A 14,105-nucleotide genomic window follows, 5' to 3' on the forward strand; every position below is an offset into this window, starting at 1 on the left:
TGAGGGCAGGCAGTGACTTCCATCAGGAATACACGTCATTGGCAGGTCCATCCCCTTCCCGCTGTACAGCCAGCCTGGCGTCTGACTAATCAGAGCCCACAAGCCCACCATGTGAGTAGCCTTGTTGTTCCTTAGGTTGTTTGCCTTTAGTTTTTAAATTTTTTTTTTAACTTACTATGATCAAGCTCTCAGCAGGCTCATCCAACCCAGTCATCCCTGCAGTGAAACCTGTCATTTCAGCTGTGCGTGATGCTCAGCTAGTTGTCTCTGAAGCCTTTCGTCTTCCCACCCACACACCTTTTGGAGGTTGGCAACCGCCCAGTTCTCCTCCCCGGGCACCCACCCCCTCACTGTCTCCATCTTTGCAGTTTCTATGGTACTGCTGAGCCAGGGACCATCACTTTCTTTGCAAGACGGTTTCCATGGCAACGGGTGCTGTGGCGCCCGAGTGAAGCAGAGGCCACCTCTTCTCCAGAGACTTCCTGGTGTGGCCTGGGTGCCCTGGCTGCCTCCTTCCGCTACTGACTTCTTGTGTGGCCTGGGCAACTTGCGCTCTTCCCTTAGCCGGAAATGCTCAGCCATGCTTGTTCATATGGTTTGTCCTGTCCCTCCATGCAGCACTTGGTTCGGATGCCACTTCCTCAAAGTGGACATCACTGACCTTTTGCCCCTAATTACTCTTTATCCGCTGCTCCCCCTGGACTTCTTCTGGCACTTAGTACAAGCTGAAATTCTATTATTTGTTTATTTGTTTACTGCCTACCATTCTGTCTAGAATATACATTCCACAAGGGTAGAAACTTTGTCCTGCTCAATGCTCAATTTCCAGAGCCTTGCACAGTGACTGCCACATAGTAGGTACTCAATGAATAACCAATGATTAAGTAACTGGTCCCATGTCTCCTTTCCAGATCTCAGCCTTCTAGTCCATGGGAACATCATTTATCCAGGTGTGATGTTGGGCTGTGTAGTGTCTGTCAGGCGAGCGATGCGTTGGAGTTCTTCAAAAAGAAAAAGGAAAAGGAACAATGACTTGAAAAGCCTTTTAAATCTGGGACTGTTTGGAGAATCCGTTGCAACGTAACAGATGACCCCAAACCTCCGTGGCTGAAAACAACAATGGCTTTATTTGCTCAAGATTCAGTGGGTCAGGAATTCAGGACTTAGCTAAGTGGTTCTTTGGCTGCATGTGGTGCCAGCCAGAGTCATTCGCTCAGCTGCATTCAGACCATGACTGGCTGGGCTGGTCTGGAAGGCCACAGAGGCTTTGCTTACATGTCTGGTGCCTGATTATTCCTCCATGAGACCTCTCTCTCTCTCTCCATTTGGTTAGCTTGGGTTTCCTCATAGCATGGCAGTCCCAGATCACTTGGACTTCATATATGGCAGCTGGCTTCTCAAAAGGAGCATTCCAGCATGTAAAAGCAGAAGCTGCAGAACTTAAGGCTTAGCCTCACGTTGCATCACTTCTGTCCCATATTATTAAGACAAGCCACAACTGATGTCCAAACTCAGAGAAAGGGGAAATAGACTCCATCTTTTATGGGAAGAGCAGCAAAGGCCTTGAAGCCATATTTCATCTACCACAGGGACAAATCCCTTCCCAGATCCCACCAAAAAGACTTGCATAAATATATACTCCATGGCATCAGGCCTTACTCATTGCCACTGATTGGAGGATTATAATTATCCACAAAAAGGCTAAGCACAATGATGGACTAAGATAAAGGATGAGTTTGCTGTGGAAAGTAATACTAAGGACAAAATTGAGGGAGAATATCAGCCCAACTTGTGAAATATGCTAATACCTGTGCCAGTTATACTTCTTTTGGTTACAAAAACATAATCTTAGAGACCCTTTGGATTGCTCAAACAAATAAACAAAAATATTGGAAGGACTGCCAGGTTGTGGGCGAGCCTCATGGAGCATGGAACAACTGGATCACAGAGAAGCCAGCTGTGGGGATTCAGCTGCAGGGGGCTATGGATTGTCTTTTGAGGCTCTGCTGCAACCACAAATCAGCACTCAAGACTCTGCTCACTGTTTTCCTCACTTCCAAATCTCACTTTCCAGGACAGGGACTCAGTGGCCCATCATTCAGTTGTGCTGCTAGCTCCAGCCTGGGGGACTGATATGGTCTGGCTATGTCCCCATCCAAATCTCATCTTGAATTGTAGCGCTCATAATCCACACGTGTCGTGGGAGGGACCCGGTGGGAGGTAATTGAATCATGGGGGTGGGTTTTTCCTGTGCTGTTCTCGTGATACTGTATCTCGTGATACTGAATAAGTCTCAGGGAGATCTGATGGTTTTATAAAGGGCACTTCCTCTGCACATGCTCTCTTGCCTGCTGCCGTGTAAGACGTGACTTTGCTCTTCCTTCACCTTCTGCCATGATGGTGAGGCCTCCCCAGCCATGTGAAAGTGTGAGTCCATTAAACCTCTTTCCTTTATAAATTACCCAGTCTCAGGTATGTCTTTGTTAGCAGCATGAGAATGGACTAATACATGGAAAGACGCCCAGGCCTGGCCATGGCCTTAGGGACCGTGCAAGGTATCGGGGGCAGATCCTGAAGAGGGGAGGTGATTGCAACCCAGGGGCAGGATGGACACCTCCCACTCAAATTTGATCTGGATGTTGAGACCAACAACAACACATATGCACCCAAGGATATAGAAAGATCTAATGCTTGCACTATGAGGCTTCTCAGGACAGCAGGGCAGGTTGCCTAAGGTACTCTGAACATGGCTTGAGAAATCAAGGAAAGAAGACTGACTGTCTTGGTGTTTTATGGTGGTTAGTGGGTGGGGCTGGGGTGAGAATTCCCAAGCACAGTTTGAGAGGCACTGGGCTATCCCATCAGTGGGCCCAGATGTGGGGTAGAAAGGGGAGAGGGAGGAACCAAGCCTAAAAGCTGTCAGCAGCCAAGCATCAAGAAACGGAGTCAGACTGCATTCCAAGGGCCTGCTGCCAAGTCCTTCATAGCCGCACAACAGTTTAGAAAGCCTGCTCCTCCCCTTACCCTACAATCCACAACAACTCCAAAGCACTGAGACCTAGGAGGCCCTGAGCTGAGGGGTAGAGAAGGACAGGGCAGAAGGTCAGGCGTTTGCTCTGAACCTGGACTTTAGTTAGCACTGCACAGAGACGGCAGCATACGCAGGAAGCCTGGGGTGGGAAGGGCGGCTTCCCCTCCCTCTCTCCTCAGTTCAGAAATATCCTCACCTTCTGAAATCATCAGCTCAGCATCAGTTAGAAAATCCTCATGGCTAAGGTGATACCTGCTCTGCATGGCCAGAATCAATGTCCTCAAATCAAACCAAACCAGGATCAACCTAACGCCCCCTCCTCCGTGACGCCTGCCCCTATCTCCCCTTCCCTCCCCTTGCTCTACGGCCTGTGGCCTCACCTAGGGCTGCCTCATCATGTCCTTGCTGCTCTCTAAGGTCAAGGTTGCTCACGTCTGTGTCCTGGATGTACCCTGGCCCCCGGGGCACAGCCATCATCATTCCATGCTCCATACTTCTACAGGACATTTGCCCATGCTGTTCCCCTACCTGGAACACTGTTCCACACTTGGTACCTCCTTGTCATTCTGCTCAGCTCAAATGCTCCTTCCCCAGGAAGCCCTTCGTAAGGCCCCCTCCCCCAGCCAGCGAGTCCCCGTTGCAGTCAATCCCAGCTCCTGCTCTCCGCTTCAGAGCCCGCCCACACTGTGCAGCTGCAGGAGCTGCTCCCGCCAACCGAAATAGGGTGATTTTGCTCACTGCAGCAGGAGTTCAGTAAGTAGCTGAGAACGAGTGCATGAAGCAATGAAGGAATGAACTCAGGGTCCTGCTGAAGTCTTCTCCTCACTGGGCCAGTGGCTGTTTCTCTTTCCCCTCCAACCTTCGACAAGTCTGAGCTCAAGAGAGGAAGGGGCCTGTGTGATGTGAACCCAGCTGCTGCGAATCTTTCTGAGCCCAGCTCCTCCATTAACTTGCCTTAGTCAAGTTCTATCCCTCACGTAAGAGGGGGTGTTGGGCTAGATGAGCTAGCATTAACACTTTCAGAATAGTAGAAGACTAAGCCTGTGTTTCCAAATGCAAAAGCCACCTTTTCCCACCCAAAGCCCCAGGGCACGGGTTTTAGGAGCGCCTGAAGGCAGAGGATGTGCCAGTGCAGTTACGAAATGGAGGCGCGCCCTCTGGTGGTGAAAATTCAAACTGCAGAGACCGGGCCCCGCCAAGCGCTTGCCCTGAGGCCGTGGGTGATTCTTAAGACCCCCTTGGGGACAGCATTGAAGTGTAGGCCCCCCAGACCCGCCCTGCACGCCCACACCCGTGATTCTGATTCAAGAGACTTGGGGGAAAGCCTGTGATTCTTTGCTTTTAATAACTACTTCTAGGCCAGGCACAGTGGCTCCTAGCATTTTGGGAGGCCAAGGTGGGTGGATGGCTTGAGCCCAGGAGTTCCAGACCAGCCTGGGTGATACGGTGAAACCCCCGTCTCTACAAAAAATACAAAAATTAGCCGGGCGTGGTGGTGCATGCCTGTAGTCCCAGTTACTCTGGAGGCTGTGGTGGGAGGATCATCTGAGCCCAGGAGGTTGAGGCTGCAGTGAGCCAAGATCCTGCCACTTTCTTCCAGTCTGGGTGACAGAGCAAGACTGTCTCAAAAATAAATTAATTAACGAGTACCTCTCTTATGGAGGACTCCAGGGCCACATTTTGAGGAATGTTGGTCTTAGGCAAAAAGCAGCTGAATTCTTTGGTATCCTAGTGCCTCGGTGGTCTTATGGGGCGGTGGCCTCTGTGACTGTGGGTGTGGCCTGCACAGCTTCCTGCAGGGTCACGGGCCCACAGGGGGCTCAGTCTACCCACATAACCCAAGAAAAAAAGCCTAATCCTCTTTGAGGGGAAAGTGTGGGTTGGGACTGCCCCTGGCTGGCTGCACAATTGGTTGAGGTTAAATCTCCTTTCTAATAGTACTAGTCAAAGGCGGAGGTGAAGAGCTTGGACTTTGGGACCAGAAATTTCTGGGTTCAAGTCTCAGTTTTCCCATATAGGAGCTGTGTGACCTCAAGGAAGATATTTAGCGCCCCTGGGCCTCCATCACCTCCTCTCTTTAATGAAGATAAAGCATGTCTCTTAGGATTCCTAGGATCATTTAATGTCATTACATCATCAAAGACAAGACCCAGCACATTGCAAAATCTCTACAAATAGGATCTGGTTTTGTTGTAGTTATTATTGTAGTTATTTTTATTATTTTTTTCCATAGGTTATTGGGGTACAGGTGGTATTTGGTTACATGAGTAAGTTCTTTAGTGGTGATTTGTGAGATTTTGGTACACACATCACCTGAGCAGTATACCTTGCACCATATTTGTAGTCTTTTATCCCTCGCCCCCTCCCACCTTTCCCTCATGTTCCCAAAGTCCACTATATCATTCTTATGCCTTTCTATCCCCATAACTTAGCTCCCACCTATCAGTGAAAACATTCGATGTTTGGTTTTCCATTCCTGAATTACCTCACTTAGAATAATAGTCTCCAGTCTCATCCAGGTCGCTGCAAATGCCGTTAATTCATTCCTTTTATGGCTGAGTAGTATTCCATTGTGTATACATACTGCAGTTTCTTTATCCACTCATTGATTGAGGGGCATTTGGGTTGGTTCCGTGATTTTGCAATTGCAAATTGTGCTGCTATAAACATGCTTGTGCAAGTATATTTTTCGTATAATTACTTCTTTTCCTCTGGGTAGATACCCAGTAGAGGGATTGCTGGATGAAATGGTAGCTCTACTTTTAGTTCTTTAAGGAATCTCCACACTGTTTTCCATAGTGGCTGTACTCATTTACATTCCCACCAGCTGTGTAGAAGTGTTCCCTGTTCACCACATCCACGCCAACATCTATTGTTTTCTGATTTTATGATTATGGCCATTCTTGCAGTAGTAAGGTGGTAACACATTGTGGTTTTGATTTGCATTTCCCTGATCATTAGTGACATTGAGGATTTTTTCATATGTTTGTTGGCCATTTGTATATCTTATTTTGAGAATTGTCTATTCATATCCTTAGCCCACTTTTTGATGGGATTGTTTGTTTTGTTCTTACAGATTTGTTTGAGTTCACTGTAGATTCTGGATATTAGTTCTTTGTCAGATTTATAGATTGTGAAGATGTTTTCCCACTCTGTGGGCTGTCTGTTTACTCTGCTGACAGTTCCTTTTGCCATGCAAAAGCTCTTTAGTTTAATTAGGTCCCAACTATTTATCTTTGTTTTTATTGCATTTGCTTTTGGGTTCTTGGTCATGAAATTCTTGCCTAAGCCAATGTCTAGAAGGGTTTTTTCAATGTTATCTTCTAGAATTTTTATAGTTTCATGTCTTAGATTTAAGTCCTTAATCCATCTTGAGTTGATTTTTGTATTAAGGTGAGAGATGAGGATCCAGTTTCATTCTTCTACATGTGGCTAACTAATTATCCCAGCACCATTTGTTGAAAAGGCTGTCTTTCCCCCACTTTGTGTTTTTCTTTGCTTTGTCAAAGATCGGTTGGCTGTAAGTATTTGGGTTTATTTTGAGGTTGTCTATTCTGTTCCATTGGTCTATGTGTCTATTTTTAAACCAGTACCATGCTGTTTTGGTGACTATGGTCTTACAGAATAGTTTGAAATCAGGTAGTGTGATGCCCCCAGATTTATTCTTTTTGTTTAGTCTTGCTTTGGCTATGCAGGCACTTTTTTTGGTTCCATATGAATTTTAGAAGTGTTTTTCCTAATTCTGTGAAAAATGATGGTGGTATTTTGATGGGGATTGCATTGAATTTGTAGAATGCTTTTGGTAGTATGGTCATTTTCACAATATTTATACTACCCATCCATAAGCATGAGATATGTTCCCATTTGTTTTTGTCATCTGTGATTTCTTTCAGGAGTGTTTTGTAGTTTTCCTAATAGAGGTCTTTTGCCTCCTTGGTTAGGTACATTCCTAAGTATTTTACCTTTTTTGCAGCTATTGTAAGAGGAGTTGAGTTCTTATTTGATTCTCTGCTTGGCCGCTCTTGGTGTATAGAAGAGCAACTGATTTGTGTACATTAATCTTGTATCTGGAAACTTTGCTAAATTCTTTTATCTGTTGTAGGAGCTTTCTGGAGGAGTTTTTAGGGTTTTCAAGGTAAACGATCATATCATCAGCAGTGAGAGTTTGACTTCCACTTTACCAATTTGGATGCCCTTTATTTCTTTCTCTTGTCTGATTACTCTGGCTAGGACCTCCAGGACTATGTTAAAGAGGAGTGGTAAAAGTGGGCATCCTTGTCTTGTTCCAGTTCTCAGAGGGAATGCTTTCAACTTTTCCCCATTCAGTATTATGTTGGCTGTGGGTTTGTCATAAATGACTTTTATTACATTGAGGTATGCCCCTTGTATGCCGATTTTGCTGAGAGTTTTAATCATAAATAGATGCTGGATTTTTTTGAGTGCTTTTTCTACATCTATTGAGACAATCATGTGATTTTTTTTAAAATTCTGTTTATGTGGTGTATCACATTTATTGATTTGTGTATGTTAAACCGTCCCTGCCTCTCTGGTATGAAACCCACTTGATCATGGTGGATTATCTTTTTGATATGTTGTTGGATTCGGTTAGCTAGTATTTTGTTAAGGATTTTAGCATCCATGTTCATCAGGGATATTGGTCTGTAGTTTTCTTTCTTGGTTATGTCCTTTCCTGGTTTTGGTATTAGGGTGATACTGGCTTCATAGAATGAAAGGGAGGGTTGCCTCTTTCTCTGTCTTGTGCAATAGTGTCAAAAAGATTGGTACCAATTCTTCTTTGAATGTCTGGTAGAATGCTGCTGTGAATCCATCTGGTCCTGGGTTTTTTTGTTGGTAATATTTTATTTACCATTTCAATCTTACTGCTTGTTATTGGTCTGTTCAGAGTATCTAATTCTTCCTGATTTAAGCTAAGATGGCTGTATTTTTCTGGGAAGTTATCCATCTCTTCTAGGTTTTCTAGTTGATGTGCATAAAAGTGTTCATAGTACCCTCAAATAATCTTTTGTATTTCAATGGTGTCACTTGTAATATGTCCTGTTTCATTTTTTAATGAGGTTATTTGGATTTTCTCTCTTTTTTCTTGGTTAATCTTGCTAATGGTCTGTCAATTTTATTTATCTTTTCAAAGAACCAGCTTTTGTTTCATGTATTTTCTGTGTTTTTTTTTGTTTTGTTTTTTGTTTCAATTTCATTTAGTTCTGCTTTGATCTTGATTATTTCTTTTCTTCTACTTGGTTTGGGTTTGGTTTATCCTTGTTTCTCTACTTCCTTGACATTTGACCTTAGAATGTCATTTTGTGCTCTTTCAGTCTTTTTGACATAGACATTTAGGGCTATGAACTTTCCTCTTAGCACAGCCTTTGCTGTATCCCAGAGATTTTGTTAGGTTGTGTCATTATTGTCATTCAGTTTGAAGAATTTTTTAATTTCAGTCTTGATTTCATTTTTGACCCAATGCTCATTTGGGAGCAGGTTACTTAATGTCTATATATTTGCATGGTTTCAAAGCTTCCTTTTGGAGTTGACTTCCAGTTTCATTCCACTGTGATCTGAGAGAGTGCTTGATATAATTTCAATTTTCTTAAATTTATTGAGGCTCATTTTATGGCCTATCATGTGGTCTATCTTGGAGAAAGTTCCATGTGCTGTTGAATAGAGGGTGGATTCTGCAGTTGTTGGATGAAATGTTCTGTGTATATCTGTTAAGTCCATTTATTCCAAGGTATAGTTTAAATCCATTGTTCTTTTGTTGACTTTCTGTCTTGATGACCTGTCTAGTACTGTCAGTGGAGTATTAAAGTCCCCCACTATTATTGTGTTGCTGTCTATCTCATTTCTTAGATATATTAGTAATTGTTTTACAAATTTGGGAGCTCCAGTGTTAGGTAGGTATATGTTTAGGATTGTGATATTTTCTTGTTAAACAAGACCTTTTACCATTATATAATGTCTCTCTTTGTCTCTTTTAACTGCTGTTGCTTTAAAGTTTGCTTTGTCTGATATAAGAATAGGTACCCCTTCCCGCTTTTGGTGTCCATTTGCATTAAAGGTCTTTTTCCACCACTTTAAGTTTATGTGAGTCCTTATATGTTAGGTGAGTCTCTTGAACCCAGAGGATTGTTGGTTGCTGAGTTCTTATCCATTCTGCAGCTCTATATCTTTTAAGTGGGGTATTTAGGCCACTTACATTTAATGTTAGTATTGAGATGTGGGGTACCATTGCATTCATTGTGCTATTTGTTGCCTGTGTACTTTGGGTTTTTTGTTTTTGTTTTTGCTTTTTAAAATGTATTTTTGTATTACAGGTCCTGTGTGATCTATGTTTTAAATAGGTTCTGTTTTGATGTGTTTTCAGGATTTGTTTCAAGATTTAGAGCTCCTTTTAGCAGTTCTTGTAGTGCTGCCTTGGTAGTGGTGAATTCTCTCAGCATTTGTTTATCTGAAAAAGACTGTTATCTTTCCTTCATATATGATGCTTAATATCACTAGATATAAAATTCTTGGCTGAAAATTGTTTTGTTTGAGAAGGCTGAAGATAGGGCCCCAATCCCTTCTGGCTGGTAGATTTCTCTGCTGAGAAATCTGCTGTTAATCTGATAAGTTTGCCTTTATAGGTTACCTGGTGGTTTTGTGTCACAGCCCTTAAAATTCTTTTCTTTGTCTTAACTTTAGATAACCTGATGACAATGTGCCTAGGTCATTATCTTTTTGCGATGAATTTCCCAGGTGTTCTTTGTGCTTCTTGTATTTGGATGTCTAGGTCTCTAGCAAGACTGGGGAAGATTTCCTTGATTATTCCTGCAAGTTTGGAAATGTTACCTGGTGTTTTCCAAACTTTTAGATTTCTCTTCTTCCTCGGGAACACCGATTATCCTTAGGTTTGGTCGTTTAACATAATCCCAAACTTCTTGGAGGCTTTGTTCATATTTTCTTATTCATTTTTCTTTGTCTTTGTTGGATTGGGTTAATTTGAAGATCTTGTCTTCAAACTCTGAATTTCTTTCTTCTACATGTTCAATTCTATTGTAAGGCTTTCCAGAGCATTTTGTATTTCTGTCAGTATTTCTATCAGTGTGTTCAATGTTTCCTGAAGTTTTGATTTTTTTAATGCTACCTATTTCCTTGAACATTTCTCCCTTCACTTCTTGTATTGTTTTTTGGATTTCCTTGCATTGGGCCTCACCTTTCTCTGGTGCCTCCCTGATTAGCTTAATAACTAACCACCTGAATTCTTTTTCAGATAAATCAGAGATTTCTTCTTGGTTTGGATCCATTATTGGTGGTCTAGTGTGATTTTGGTGGTGGGGGCGGGGTGTGGGGGGTGGTGTTAAAGAGCCTTGTTTTGTCATATTACCAGAGTTGGTTTTCTGATTCCTTCTCATTTGGCTAGGCTCTGTCTGAGGAAATGTCTAGGGCTGAAGGCTGTTGTTCAGATTCTTTTGTCCCACACTGTGTTCCCTTGATGTAGTACTCTCCCCCTTTTCCTATGGATGTGGCTTCCTGTGAGCCACATTGCAGTGATTGTTATTTTTCTTCTGAGTCTAGCCACCCAGCAAGTCTGCCCGGCTCCAGGCTGGTACTGGGGGTTGTCTGCACAGAGTCCTGTGATGTGAACCCTCTGTGGGTCTCTCAGCCATGGATACCAGCACCCGTTTTGGTGGAGGTGGCAGGGGAGTGAAATGAACTCTGTGAAGGTTTTTAGCTTTGGTGGTTTAATGTTCTATTTTTGTATTGGTTGGCCTCCTGCCGGGAGGTGGCGCTTTCTAGAGAGCATCAGCTGTGGTAGTATGGAAAGGAACTGGTGGTGGTGGGGTTTCAGAACTCCCAAGAGTATATGTTATTTGTTTTCAGCTATCAGGGTGGATAGGGAAGGCCCATCGAGGGGCAGGGCTGGGCGTGTCTGAGCTCTGACTTTCTTTGGGTGGGCCTTGCTATGGCTGCTGTGGGGGATGGGAGTGAGGGTCCCATGTCAATGGAGTTGTGTACCTTGGAGGACTATGGCTGCCTCTAGTGAGTCATGCAGGTAGTCAGGAAAGTAGGGGAAAGCCAGCAGTCACAGGCCTCACCCAGCTCCCAAACAATCTGAAGGGCCATTCTCACTCCCACCATGCCCCTGCTAACAGCCTTGAGTCTGTTTCCAGGCAGTGGGCGAGCAGGGCTTGGGAACTTGCCCCAGGTTATTCACCTCCCAACTGTGAAAGAACAGGGCTTTGATTCTTCCCCCACCTGTGGATTCGGCACACCGGATTCTCACCCTTCCCCAAGTTCTGGCCAGGAAGCTTCTTGCCCTGTTCAAATTGTTACAAATTTTAGCTGGAGACTTTCTTCTCCCTGTGGCATTTTCCCCCACACCTCTGGCCACCTTCCCAAAGGGCTCTTGTGGTGCCAGGCAGGAATGGCCTGCTTGGGGATCCAGCAAGCTCCCAGGCCCTTTCCCGCTGCTTCCTCTACCCGTGTATTTTGCTTGGCTCTCTAAATTGACTCAGCTCCAGGTAAGGTCAGAAACTTCTCCCACAAACTACATCTTCATTTTCCCCAGTGGGGGTGTGTGTTTTGTAGCAGAGGGTCTCCCTTTCCCATTTCCGCAGTTTGGGTACTCACAGTATTTGGTGTGTCTCCTGGGTCCTGCAGAAGCAGTCCACTTCCTTCAGAGGGTCTGTGTGTCCTCTCAGGATTCCTGATTTGTTCTTGAAGTCATTCTGGCACTAAAATTCACCATGCAAGCCTCCGCATGCTGCTCTGTCCATCCGAGTCAGAGCTGCAATCTAGTCTTGCCTCCCATCCACCAGGATGATCCTGAATGACGTCTAATTATTGTTTTTTATTCAACTGACCCTAACATAGGACTTGTTCTGTGCTAAGCAATGTGCTAAGCTGTGAAAGTTAGAGGGAAGGACATGAATTCAGGAAGAAAAAGGAATAAAACACTGTTCTTGCTTCCTAAAAGCCCATAGTCCAGCAGGGACATCATATGTGGTAGTCTGAAAGCATATCCACTTTCAAGATGACTCTAGTCTCAGTTCCTGTCAAACTGCAACCTCATAAGAGACCCTGAGCAAAAACCACCCAACTGAGCCCAGTCAACCCCAGAACTGTAGAGATAGCAATAATAATGACAAACAACTGCCATTGTTTTATGCCGCTAAATTTGGGGTGGCTTGTTTCCCAGCCATACATAAGTAGGACGCATGTGTATCCTGTGTATCTATGTATCTAAAAGCCAGATAGAAAATGATGAGTTTAAGAGAGGGACAGATAATTAGATGTAGAGTTCCTAGAGAGTCTAAATAGCCCACCTACACCTTTTAGCATTTCCAGGCAAGCATCAAGCCCCAGTCCCCTGAGCCCCTCTAACTCCATGGATACATATTGTGTTGCATGAGTGTTTTGTTGAAGCTCTGCCCTCTTAAGATAACATGGGGGAAGCACTTCCCTCCTTCCTCTTTGTAATTCCTTCTCAGTCTCCACCTCTCAACACTTTTCAGTCCTCTTTCACATGAGTAAAGCATTTAAGAATCAGGAGACCTGTTCTTGACCACCTAATCTGGAATTTTTGCATGGAGCTCTCTTTGGACTGTAGCATCTACAGTCTTTGTACCTCCAACCAAACCAAGACTGGAAGAGCTTTGTTGTTGCTGTTCTGTATGAGCACATACCCATTTCTTACAAGACTGGAAGGAAACCAATTATATCTAGTCATAAGCTGAACACCAGATTTGCAAATGATTTTATTTTCTTCTCCAGGTTTTTTTACTTTCCCATATTTTTCATGATGACCATTATTATTACATTGCCAATCAAATTCAAAACAAGGACAGCCTTTTTAAGGGCAGATTAAATTCCTGGCTCCATTTGGAATCCAGGGAATGGGAAGGGGATTGGGAGCAGTTAGCAGGAGGGCAGTGTAAGTGGAGCCTGTTCTGAAATGGGAGACCAAGACAGCCATTGAGAAAGGGTTGGGCTGCAATTTAGGAAGCAGTGGAGCAGAGAAGGGTGTCAGGGAGTGGGATTCATGCCTACAGCACAGTTCAGGCAGTTTCTGGGATGCTGGAAAAAGTGGCTCCCTGCCGGGGACATCAATGGTGTCACAGCAGCTGCCCCATCTGGCTCAGTGGTATTTCCTAGGAGCAAAGAGAAGCGGTCAAGCCCTCTGCTTCCCCACATCCACCCTGGCCTTCCTGGTCAGGCAACTTATTCCTGCTTCCTTAAACCAGTACTTGCCGAGAGTGTTGCAGATTTTGGAGCTTGCCACTGGAACACCTGAGTGGCACCTCTGAGCGGCACCTCTGAGCAGGGGCTTTGGCATCTCTTCATTCATTCATTCATTCATTCATTCAATGACTGGCTTCTGTTAAGCATCTTCTATAGGCCAGGCCTGTTCTAATATGCCCAGATATGACTGTGGCGCAATTCATTGTCCTCTGGGAACTTACAGATGATTAACAAGAAACCCTTGGCCTTCAAGATGTAACAGTCAAGGGTTCAACAATCCTGAAGCCCCCCCAGAGACCTTAAGACAAGAAGCAGCCAGGCTGCTAGGTAGGACTGAGCCTGGAGCTAGCAACTGAGCCCAGCCTGCAGCCATACCAGTCACCGTCATTCCCTCCTTCTCCTGCAGGGTCCAAGTCAGTAGCTCCCACTACATGCCTGAGAGTTCTTTCCACCTTTCCTTTATATGGGCCTGCTCTTTGCAGGAAAAAATAACTGCCCTAGCCTACAGGGACTGCACGGACTTCATGGGATTCAAGAATCTCCCTAAATTGTAAAACATACATCTGTGCATATTTCAGGGAGAGTTCAAAGCTTTCTTGAGATAATCAGGACCACAACTCAAAACAGGTTTAACAACATGGTTTCAGCCATGTGTACACCTCTGGGGATAAATGAGTAATGTACAACCCATATGGAATAATACGACAGACTAACTCACGCTTCCACTGCACTCACTATGGCCAGATGCTATTCTAGGACTTTACAGATGTCAGTTTACTGACTCTTCTTGACAACCCTGAGATTTAGGGGCAATTATTACCCACAGTTTACAGATGAAGAC

This window comes from Pongo abelii, chromosome 15 (assembly GCF_028885655.2).
Source record: "Pongo abelii isolate AG06213 chromosome 15, NHGRI_mPonAbe1-v2.0_pri, whole genome shotgun sequence".
NCBI lineage: Eukaryota > Metazoa > Chordata > Mammalia > Primates > Hominidae > Pongo > Pongo abelii.